The 12,734-nt window shown below is 44.5% G+C and overlaps 1 protein-coding gene across 6 annotated transcripts in view; it reads right to left on the bottom strand.

Moving 5' to 3' along the window:
- Positions 1–12,734, bottom strand: part of ASTN2 (astrotactin 2) — a 704,920-nt gene that overhangs the window by 196,164 nt on the left and 496,022 nt on the right. The gene's annotated exons all lie outside the window — the stretch shown is intronic.

The raw sequence follows: 12,734 nt of genomic DNA, 5'->3' as shown, positions 1-12,734 counted from the left end.
AACCACCATCAAGGAGCTCTCCAATGCATATTTAAGCACATATCACAGAATCATAGAATTTTAGAGCTGGAAGGGACCCAAGCGTCATCTAGTCCAACCCCCTGCAATGAGGAATCTCAGCTAAAGCCTCCATGACAGACGGCCATCCAACCTCTGCTTAAAAACACCCTCTAGTAGGAGTCTGTTCTACTGCCGAACAGCTCTTACTGTCAGAAAGTTCTTTCTGGTGTTTAGTCAGAATCTACTTTCTTGTAACTTGAAGCCATTGGCTGGAGTCCTACCCTCCAGAGCAGGAGAAAACAACCTTGTGACAGCCCTTCAGATAGCTGAAGATGGCTATCATATCTCCTCTCAGTCTCCTCTTTTCCAGGCTAAATAAACTAGCTCCTTCAATTATAAGGATTAGCTTCTGGACCCTTGATCTTAGCTGCATACATTTCAGTTTGTCAAGATCCTTCCTAAATTGTGGTGGACAGAACTGGACACAGTATTCCAGGTGTGCTTCATAGGCAGCAACCATGCACGGCCCTGGATCTCCAGGCACCCACAAATTTTAAATGAAGGGGCTGACCCCCCGCCCGATTCCACTTGGTGGCATGTGCACACTGCGGGGTGTGCACATGTCACATTGGTACGTTCGCATGATGTGTGCAAGTAACATCAGCATGCTGTAGGCCTGCCAACACCACACACGCATGCATGCATGCATGCCCCAGGCACTCAAGGCAGCACGCTTGGTGTGGTCTGACGAGGGCAGAATAGAGTGGGACGATGACTTCCCTTAAGCTGGACACTAGACTGTTGATATATATGAAACTGAAACCAGTAGTTATTCCTTATCTGCACCATGTCATGTAAACTATCTAGAAGCAGGTAGCTTCAAGGTCAGAAGCATGAGGTAATGTTCATGCGCAGAGTTCTTATGGCCTGGATGAGAGAGTGAGAGAAAGAATTGAGCTTGTTCTTTTCTCTCTCTGCTCTCTCTGCTGGGAGGGAGAGAACCATCTTCAGAAGCGGACTGTCCCAGCAGCATGCTAGTGACTAATTTATGGGCTAATGATGTACAGAACCATTAAGCTGCAAACCAGCAATAAACTTTATTGCCTGAACCATGGGTGTGAAGTGAGTTTATTGCATCGGTGATTGTCTCCAAAAGGCCTTGCAACACTGTGCAGAGTGACGCACACAGAGGAGCGTGCTGGACACCTTGTGAGTTGGAAAATATACTCACTAATATCCAACATAGTCTCTTGTTGATGCAGTCTAGAATAGCATTAGCTTTTTTTGCTGCTGCATCGCACTATTGACTCATGTTGAGCATGTGGTCCACCAAGACCCCTAGATTCTTTTCACATGTACTACTAGTAAGCCAGGTGTCCCCCATCTTGTATTTGTGCATCTGGTTCTTCCTGCCTAAGTGCAGAACCTTATATTTGCCCCTATTGAAACTCATTTTGATAGCTTGGACCCGGCTCTCCAATCTGTTAAGGTCATTTTGAATTTTGATTCTGTCTTCCTCAACATTAGCCATCTCTCCCAGTTTGGTGTCATCTGCAAATTTGATGAGCATCTCCTCAATTTCTTCATAAAGACATTGAACAACAATGGGCCTAGAACAGAACCCTGTGGCACCCCACTTGTCACTTCTTTCCAGGATGACGATGAACCATCAGTGAGTACTCTTAGGGTTAAGTCCGCCAGCCAGCTACAAATCCACCTAACCACATTCCACCAACATTTCACAAGCTTCCTCATGAGAATATTGCAGGAGACTTTGTCAAAAGCCTTACTGATATCAAGATACACTATTTCACGGCATTTCTCTGATCCCCCCGAATCAACAAAAATAAATAAAAATACATAGCAAACTGAGATTCTGCCCCCCTTCCCCAACAAAAGCCCTGCCCCGCAACAAAAAAATCCTGGCTATGCCTGTGAGAAGAATGGCAACAGTGCACTGTGGACACTGAAACTCTTGGCAAATAGATTTTTGTACAAAGTGACAGCTCCAGCATCCATGGAAAGCTGACTCTGCAACAGCAGCTCTGGGAGAGACAGTAGCAGTGACAAGGGAGATTTATGCCTCTGATGAATGTTGTTGCAAAGCACATGCTGGACACAGATGCAAGATGCATCAGTCAAGGCAGGTGCAGTGGATATCTGCACTACCATTTCACTCTGCTCTTAGCTCCGTTGTGTGACGGGGATGAAACAAAGCATACCCCACTGAAAAGTATGACCCTCATAAATTATCCCACCCTAGATAATGGAAGAGGGATCAATGCAGGCTGCAGTTTTCATAGAGGATGTCAGAGATTCAAACATGCATGAGATGCACATTAATTCCTTTCGGTATTCATAGAATCACAAGAGTTGGAAGGGATACCAAGAGTCATCTAGTCCAACTCCCTGCAATTTAGGAGTCATAGCTAAAGAATCCCTGGCAGGTGGCCACCCAACCTCTGTTCAAAAACAGAGTTCACCACCTTTTGAACTAGTCTGTTCCAATGTCGAACAGTTCTTTCTTTCTTTCTTGAAATTTGAATCCATAGATTTGGGACATCCACTCTGGAGCAGCAGAAAACAAGCTTGCTCCATCTTCCACCTGACAGCCCTTGAGATATGTGAAGATGACTATCATGTCATCTCTCAGTCTCCTCCTGTCCAGGCTAAACAAACCCAACTCCCTTAATTGTTCCTCATAAGGCTTTGTTTCCAGACCCTTTATCACCTGGTCACCCTCCTCTGCAAATATTCCAGCTTGTCAATATCCTTCTTAAACTGTGGTGCCCAGAACTGAACACATTAAACATGCATACATGCTCAGAAGCTGGCCTTCCTGGCTTGCTGTCAATCGCAACCCAGATTTCCAAAAAGTGCAAGAAGTCAAAGAATAGAAAGAACCCAAAAGCTCCATCTGCATATGAATTTGGGGGTGGAGTGGGGGAGGGGAGAGAGAAATCAAATCATTTCTGAATAGAATCTATGTGCAACTGAGGGGTTGGAGTAATGAAAAGAGGTCTGTGTGTGTGTGTGTGTGTGTGCGAGGTGTGTGTAGATTAGGAATGCCCCCCCCTTTTTAAAAAAGGACAGCATTTGTTTGCTGGCGGGGCTGCATACCAAAGTAGTGGTGGGATCAAAGGGGTGTGGGGTGAAAACAAGCAGTGGACCACCCATTTTCTTTCTGCCATCATACTCCCTCCCTTCCTTGAAAGCAATTCCTCCTCCCAGTGTGGTGTAGTGGTTAAGAGCGGTAGACTCGTAATCTGGGGAACCGGGTTCGCGTCTCCGCTCCTCCACATGCAACTGCTGGGTGACCTTGGGCTAGTCACACTTCTCTGAAGTCTCTCAGCCTCACTCACCTCACAGAGTGTTTGTTGTGGGGGAGGAAGGGAAAGGAGAATGTTAGCCGCTTGGAGACTCCCTAGGGTAGTGATAAAGCGGGATATCAAATCCAAACTCTTCTTCTTCTTCTTCCCCACAACACACATAATCAAATTATTCCTGGGTGAAGGAGGAGAAGCCATGGATGGACTGAACAGCACTACAGGCTGCACCTACTCCTGGTGTAGCTAGGGAGGGAGTGAACATCTGGAACAGGGCAAAATCAAGACTGCATTCTTAATGGATCCAGCTCCCCTCATTATGGTTGAGAGTGCACATTCAAAGACAGAAACGGGAAGTAGAAAGCTGCCATATACATTTTGCTCCATCTACCTGAGTATTCCCTTCTGCGATTAGCAGTAGATCCCAAAGGGCCTTCAGCTAGAGAATGCCACTGAGCTGTGGACCCCTCCCTGAAATTCTGGACCTGCAAATTGTCAAGGCACCCTGCTCTTTTGTGAGCTGCAGCTCCTCCCATCCAGCATCACATATTCACCCCACACAGAAACAGGTTTAAAACGATGTGTTTTTCCTTGCACAATCATGCTAAATCTCTCACTCAAGGACAGATCTAAGTTGTGCATGTATATGCATGGGTGCTTTCAAATATATTTATTGATTTTCAGGAACACGGTGGACAAATACAAACATATACAGAAAATAACAGCATCCCCAAAGCAGTCCTCCCGCTTTCCCCAGAACAATATGAATTTAAAAAGGCAAGGAGTTGAACCCAAAAGGTTTTCACTCTAGAATTCTGCTCCATAGAAATGCATGTGTTTGATCAAGGTGGGTGATAACCGTGTTCTTTAGCCATCATGTAAGAAGTGAAATCAGTCCAAATAAAATGAAAGTCACCTGTAGTCTTGTTTATTCATCAAAGGTTACTGGCAGTACTACCTGGATTCTAAGAAACCATTAAGAAGTGAGTTTCCAAAACACATGTTTGGGCTAAAGTTGGGTCTGAAAAGGTGAAAGGCTGCTGCACTAAATGGCTTTGCAGAGATTGTGGAAGACAGAAAAACATCTCACAGTCCTTCCAGCTGGGAACACGGTAGAACCAGAGGTGCAGTTAGAAGTTTCAGCCAGTAGAGGGCTGCACATGCCTTGAACAAAGCACTACTCACAAAACCGCCAGTTAACTTCCATTCTCAAGCAACTGTGAAAAGGCAGTTTCTTGTTGGATGTGTGTGGGTTTTTGCAATTCTAAAGAAGTCTCATGGCCAGCCCTCCTTGCTATGGGCAAAGAGTTGGAAGGTGTGTGTGATTGCTTTTCAGGGGTCAGCAAACTTTTTCAGCAGGGGGCCGGTCCACTGTCCCTCAGACTTTGTGGGTGGCCAGACTATTTTTTTTGGGGGGGGGGGGAATGAACGAATTCCTATGCCCCACAAATAATCCAGAGATGCATTTTAAATAAAAGCATCATTCTACTCATGTAAAAACATGCTGATTCCTGGACTGTCCGTGGGCTGGATTTAGAAGATGATTGGGCCGGATCCGGCCCCCGGGCCTTAGTTTGCCTACCCATGGCTTACACTCATGAAATAAAAATATACCTAATTACTGAGGAAGAGAACAAGAAGGTGTGAGAAGGAGGAAACACAGAATGTGTGTTTGGGAAAGTTATAATAGGCCAGTGTTCGGACACGATTGTTTTGGTAATGAGTACTGATTAGGCAATACAGTGGTACCTTGGGTTACAAACACCTCAGGTTACAAACAATTCAGGTTACAGACTCCACTAACTGAGAAGTAATACCTCAGGTTAAGAACTTTACCTCAGGATGAGAACAGAAATTGTGTGCTAGCGGTGCGGCAGCAGCAGGAGGCCCCATTAACTAAAGTGGTACCTCAAGTTAAGAACGGTTTCAGGTTAAGAACAGACCTCCGGAACGAGTTAAGTTCATAACCAGAGGTACCAAAGTACTGTTTTTCCTCTTGCACGCTTTAAAATGCAACACTATTTATCCCACTCTCTTGAGATAAGCTAGAGACTGAGAAATTGCGACAATCTGACTCTCACCCTCCCACATCCAAAGCCATCACTCCCATCAAGTGCATCACAGTTTGGAATCCCAATATTTATTCTAAAGTGGAAGTCTCCTCAAGTCAAGTTCACAGCTCCCAGAAATCCTGCCAACACTGCAGCAAATTATCCCTTTTACTACAGAGCTAGCTTTATTATCTAAATATTTATTATTATTATTATTATTATTATTATTATTATTATTAGTTTTCCAACATACCCCAACAATAGCCAAATTACAAAAATAACAATTCCCAAATTATACAATTATCAGAATGCCAACCAACTTCCAATTAACACATTTTAGTTAAAGTGGCTCCCTGTATGATGGTTTGGGTGCATTTCCAATCTTATATCACTGTGTTCCATGATCTTAATTAATGTCAGTTACATTTCAGTTATAATAATAATCCCTTAGTATCTTGCCAAACAGTCACTAGGCAAAATCTTATACCCAAATATATGGTCACCTTCCTCCTAGTGGCAGTTTGACTCAAAACAGTGGGACACTAACATTACACTTCTTTGTTTACTTCTCAGGGCTCTGTGGTCCAAAGTGTGTGAGCGGAATAAATAGAGGTGTGATAGTAAAAGAGTCGTTTATTAGCACTTGATACCCACTCAATGCCTGTACAATGTATCAAAAGCAATGCTATTAAACCTCCGTAATCACGTCGTAAATGGTTCTGATATGACTTAATGCCAAAATATTTGTGGCCTCAGCCCTCTTAGTGTGTGCCTATAGTAACAGCTTGCTAATTCATGCAACTTCCTTTCTTCGTTTCTTGAATACACCTGGGTGTGCATAATTAGGTTTTTACTTTGTTTTCCTGTGTTTTCTTTTCTTTAACAACCCCTCCCCTTGTTTTGGTGCTGTTCTAATCATAAGTTGGACTCCACCATGTAGTTTGTACTGTATTTGGAAACATGGAAATTTAAAAAATAATAATTCTTTTTTTAAAAGATCACAGCTCCAATTCTTTTGAATGAAACTGAGGCAAAGGCCGAGTGTGTGTGTGTGTGTGGGGAGCACACTCACACACTCAGCCCGGTAGTGTCTTAGGAATAGGACCCTTCAAAAAAGCAAAAAGCTTGTGGGGGCGAGTCATCCCTTTGCACCCAACACTGTCAGGTGACATAAGTCACTGGTCTTCCAAACAGCTTGTCTATTAGACAGATCCTTTTTTCTTTACAGAGAGGTTGGTTTACACCGGCTGTTTATAATAATTTAATAATTTATTATTTATACCCCGCCCATCTGGCTGAGTTTCCCCAGCCACTCTGGGTGGCTTCCAATCAAGTGTTAAAAACAATACAGCATTCATTCATGTTGAGCATTCATTCTGATTTGTCTATGCAGAGGTTAGAGGACATTACGTCAAACAAATGTCAACCCACACTTTCTAGTGCATTTCACTATGACTTTCCTTATCACAAAAAGTCCAATTTTTTGGCATGGGGTGTGGAGAATGGGTATGTTGTGCAAGACCACTAAATCCACTCCACTTGAGCAAACTGAATTTTCTGGTATTTCACCTGAAATAGGGAAAGTCTGGAAGCATCCTAAATTGGAAATATGCTTTAATCCAGAAGGTCCTAGTCTCAGCCCCTGCTGCCAGTCCCTGCAGACAACACTGAACCACATGGACCACTGTCACTATCAGCTGCTAAGAGGATCAGGTAGAACAACCAGTCTGAGTAGACGCTTATCAATAAAATAGTTTCACCTGGCCTACGGCAGCTTCCTGTGTTCCTGTATTCCCTGCTTAAGGCAGTAGCTTCCCCCACTTGCCATCCCATAATGCACCAACATAAAAACATTAATTTGAGGGAGAGGAGGAGGAGATCATGACCCATGACAGTGATTAGCGGAAGCCACAAAGCATGGTATTTAATTACCTTTTCTCCCAGCTCACACTGCTACAAATGTTAATCATATTAACATCCGCCCCTTTGTCCAATGAGGTTACATTCCAAAAAGTGACAATGAGGAAATTGCACTGCAGCAATTCAAAAGCAGCTCAGCTGGCTTCAGCATGATGTGTTTTGATATGGGGTCAGCAATGGCTTTTTTAATTAGAGGAATGTAAACAGTAGAGTTTCTTTCTTTCTTATAATTTTTATTAAAGATTTTCTTGAATTACAAAAGAACATGCAATGTTTCCCTTCTTTTTCTTTTCGTTTTCCAGATCACAGAGTCTCTTAGTTATGTCCAATGTAAGACAATGTTCTAAGCAGTATAGGGTTGAAGGGGAAGAGAGGTGGGGGAGAGAGTGGTGGGTGGTAAACTTACATATTATTCCTCCTTTTCTTCAAAATTGGTAAATGTGTGAGGTTTTTGTGTCAGCATCACTTGGGCAGGTTTTCTTTCTATTAATTTGTTGGTTTACACTGGCAGTGAGAGAAGGTTAGAGGGCAGGGTGTGGTTGATTGCCTTTGCTTAACTGCAGTGAGATTTGTTTGTGTGTTTAGAAGCGGGGTGGGTTGTTAGGCCATGTTAACCATATTGATCCATATGCTCTTGGTAGATCCCTGTTATTGTCATTTTGGGCTGTATATATAATAAAGGGGAGCCATACCAAGGTGAAGGAGTCCTCCTGTGTTTGTCCCCGGGTCTGTTTCCGTCTGTTGGTTAGCTTTTCTAATATATTTGTTTCCCACACAATTTGGTACCAGTGGTCCATGTTTACTCCTGACAGGTCTCTCCAGTGTCTAGCTATGATGTTTCTGGCTGCTGAGAGTTATGTGGGTTATAAGTTCTATATAGAATGAGCAAGCATTATTGTCTTGGAAAATATTCAATAGGGCCAATTCTGGGGTGGGTTCCAACACCTGTTTGGTTATTTTACATATTTCTTGTAGGATTTCAAGACACAGATCTAAAAGGTCCTAGGAAAACCAGCTGTATACAGTGGTACCTCAGGTTAAGAACTTAATTCGTTCCGGAGGTCCGTTCTTAACCTGAAACTGTTCTTAGCTTGAGGTACCACTTTAGCTAATGGGGCCTCCCGCTGCCACCACACCGACGGAGCACAATTTCTGTTCTCATCCTGAAGCAAAGTTCTTAACCCAAGGTACTATTTCTCAGTTAGTGGAGTCTGTAACCTGAAGCGTCTGTAACCCGAGGTACCACTGTACTGCTGGATTTGAACAAATGTCAATCCACAGAAAATCTGATTCAGCAGTAAACAGCAGGTCTTCCTAGGGAAAGTGGCAACACACACACACACACACACACACACACACACACACAGTCAGTATATGGAAACATCGCAGCTGCAAACAGCCAGCTTGTTGACATCACACGATGCGGCCAGCTGTGGGAAAGAATTTCCCAGGAAGTTCACAGGCTTCTCAGAGCTCTGTGAAGGGTGTAATTTGAAACCTTCCGTTTGTGCATGTACAGGAAGTTTGTCAGACTTGCTAGAAGAACTGGTCTGAACGGACATGTTTTTTCTCTAGTGTTGTAGTCAGAAATAAAAGAATGTAAAAGACGTTTCTGACTTATCTCCTTTCCCTGCTAGGGAAGAAGCAGGAGGAGGGGGTGTGCATTTACCCACGCTTGGGAAAATGTCGCCTATCAAGGTGTGTGCCTGGATGTCAGCCAGAGGAGGTTACCGGTATGCAAGCTCCAAGGACAGTGAGAGGGGCCAGCCTCTGTGGAGGGGGCTTGCAAACCAACACACACACACACACACACACACACAGAGAGAGAGAGAGAGAGAGAGAGAACCTCTTAGTGACCCATGACTTGTGATCACTGATATGTGCATTGTCACTTAGTTTATCCCGTTTATACCACATCTTGCCCCCTTGCCTCATCTTCGGTAGTCAAATGAGGCCACATTACACTGAATCAGCCCATAGGTATGTCCAACCCAGCGCTGCCTATACCGACTGGCTGCAGCACTCCAGGATTTCAGACAAGGCTTTTCTCTCATCCTTTCCTGGAGGTACCGGGGATTGAACCTCACACCTTCTGCATGCAAAGCAGATGCTCTGTCATCAAGCTATTAGAATAATAGAACAACAGGATTGTAGGATTGGAAAGGGATTTCTAGTCCAAGTCACAGCAATGCAAGAATCACAGCTGCACACTCACATCCATTCCCTGATTCTGTGGATCACAACCAGGAAAAGGCCTTTCTCTGCTCAAGAGAGCTGCTTGCTGTCAGTCACAGAAGGTGGCACTGGGCACAAGATACTTTCTCATACAAAGCTGCCTCATCCCAAATCAGGATCATCAGTATTGCTGGACTCCAACCCTGCTTACCCCAGCCAGAATGGCCAACGGTCAGGGAGTCATGGGACCTGTAGTCCCACAACATCGGAAGGGCTATGAGTTAGCAATCTTTCGTCCAATCTTTGGTTCAGCTAGAATTTTATTGCACCCCCACCCACCCACTCCAATACACACACAAAATCCCTTCTGTAATTCAGAGTCATGAAACTTGAAGCGCCAGTAAATGTCATATCAATATTGAATCAGGTCTCCCCAGCTCAGGATTGCTCACAATGACTGGATTTCAGGCAGAAGTCTTTCTCAGCCCTGCCTGGAAATGTCGGGGATTACACCTGGGACCTTGTAGATGCAAATCACTGAGCTAGGAGCCCCAGTACATCAGTGGAGTGGAAGTATCACTTCTAGTGAAGTGGAGCTCACCTTCTCACCTTCTAAGCACATTAAGCAAGTATGAGAAGAGGATCTATGGACATGTGCAGACTGCCCTTCTGCAAAAATGAGTCACCAGGAGCAACCACAGCACACCTGGGATTAAGTAAAAGCCTTGTCCAGGTCAGCAAACCTGCCTCCCAGGCAGACTTAAAGCTCTGGCACCCCTTTTAAAAATAAATTAACCACTCAGTGGGTGGGTGGATTATCAGCGCTGTAATATAAACTTAGCGGGTCTGTAACTGCGAGGTGCTGAAAATGATTCAGTCAATCATCTCTGGCAGAATGCCTCAGGCTCTGTCTTGGCAGCCTTTTTTCATCCTAACAGCAGAATACTAATCATAATGGCGACAGGCGCACTAAAAGCTGCACTTGCTTCGGAGCCAAGGGATGCTCCAGACGGCACAACCTGGACCCTTCTTCCTTAATAGCATCTGATTTGAGAACACACACACATACAAACAAAAGAAACAAGGAAGAATGACACACACACACAAATGGCACAGGGACAGGGGAAATAAAGAGGCAGCTGTCTACTGAAAGTCTCTCCAGGTGCACTGCTTGCAAAACAAGCACAAGTGTCACCTGGAAACTCTGGTGTCAGCTCCCAGGAAAGCCACCCACAACCCTCATCCCCCTCATTCAATCAATACAATCAAAGGGATGGAACAACTCTCCCATGAGGATAGTTTACAGCATTTGGGACTTTTTAAGTTTGATAAAAGCTGAATGAGAGGAATGAATGTGGTGTTGAAAGGCACCATGAAGATCATCTACTCCAACCCCCTGCATTGCAAGAATCTTTTGCCCGACATGGGCTATATGCTAGAGACATATAAAACTTTGAATGGGGTAGAGAAAGTGGATCAATAGTTTTTCTTCCTCTCTCACAATACTAGAACCTCAGGTCATCCAAATAAACTGTGTGTTGGAAGATTCAGGACAAACGGAAAGAATTACTTCCCCAATTACATACATTCCCATAGCAGCTTTAGCCCAAGTCTTCCTTCCTTCCTTCCTTCTTATTGGGTGAAACACTTTGTCTTTCTGATTTCTTTCAACACCTGCTCTTGCCCTTTCTCCTTAGAAGAAGGAGATGTCCCCTGGCCCCTCAAATTTCTCATGTCTTTGGTCCACCTGTATTTAGCATGTGGGGAAGTTACTGGTGCTGGAATTGGTCCAACCTGTGTTATGGACAGGGTACAAAAGGTATAATACCCCTTCCACGCAAGACTGTTTGCTCTTCCCTAACAAGCCTTTCATATACACCCTCAACAACTGATGTTTTTAGTTGTGTTGCACCCCATCATGGCTTCTCAAAATTCCAATATCAACTGGCTCAAAAAGGTTGGTGACCCCTGTTCTAAGGGGGCCAAGAAAAAGATGAATGGGTAAACTATGCTGACCAGACTTCAGACTATGTATGTGAGGGTTCTGCTCCAGGAGCTGGATGAGGTGCATCCTGACATACAAGTATCCCAACCCACAGTATTCATTCCTGCAATGCTTGAGTACCATGGCAAAGTTTCTACATGCCCATTCTAATGTTTATTCCTCCCTTCTCTTCTGGTCTTTCAATCCGCCCTCCCTCCTTGCTGCAATTGTTTATTCTACTAAACTGTTTCCCATGGGTTTAAAACTCATGATAGGCAAAAAGATCTAGCTTCCCCTGAAGTGTCTAGAGGGAATGTCGGAAGACTCGGTGTGGAACGTGAACAGATTCAGGAAAATTTATCGTTCCCACAGCAACACCTTGTTCGTATGTATAATGCACTGTTAAGGCAATGCCGCTCCAGATTTATGCCTTAATTACAAAGTCACTGTTATGGGAGGTAGTCACTGCTAAATTATTTTGCTCTCAACCTCTTGGTAAATCAGAGGTTATCTTCCTTCCTTTGAGATTCCAGCCGCTTACACAGAGCCTTATGTTTGTGACGATTAAGTTCAAAGCTTGACTAAAATTGGGAAAGCAATTTTTGTGTCCCAAAAAGGCAGTGGTGTTTTTTTAAAGTTCAAAAGGATGGGGGGGGGGGAGTTTCTATTGAGAAGCCTAGTATAAATACATAAAAGATTGCAGAACCTTTACACTGCTGACCTCCTACTCAAATGCAATGTGTTTTTAAAAGTTCACACCTGTCAGGCAGTTAATCTAACCCCAGGAACAATCAGGAATGATGTGACAGAAGACAACCTGATTTAGAAATACTACACTGATGCTCAAAAGGAACCAGCCTTCCTCAGCTGCATCAGAGCAAGGCTGGCAAGGAGAGGCATAGTTCACATAAGATCCCATTCCAAACAGGAAGCTGCCTATAGTCCTTCCTACCTAGGAGGATACAATGGCCTGGTGGCAGAGGTGTAGTGTGTGGGGCATCACCCTGGGCAAACATTCAGAAGGGTGCAATTAGGCCATAGGAGTCTTGAGGGTGGGAGGAAGGTGGCTCCATTTTCTGGCACGGCAAAGTGTGTGGCACGGTTGGATGGGCTGCAAGTCAAGAGCCCTTCCCTGCTGGGGTGAAGCCCCCTCTCACTGCCTGCCCCCATGGCTGGCGCCGCAGTGCTTGCCAGGTCGCTGCTGTGCCGGGAAATGCCCTTGGCTCCCTCCTGCCCCAGAGCTGCCACTGACTCCCCAGCCAAGGCTGCTGTACGGAA

The sequence above is a fragment of the Podarcis pityusensis genome (genome assembly GCF_964106645.2).
Source record: "Podarcis pityusensis genome assembly, chromosome: Z".
Lineage (NCBI taxonomy): Eukaryota > Metazoa > Chordata > Lepidosauria > Squamata > Lacertidae > Podarcis > Podarcis pityusensis.
Note: the sequence above shows the minus strand (reverse complement) of the source record. Positions and strands in the feature narration are given on the sequence as shown.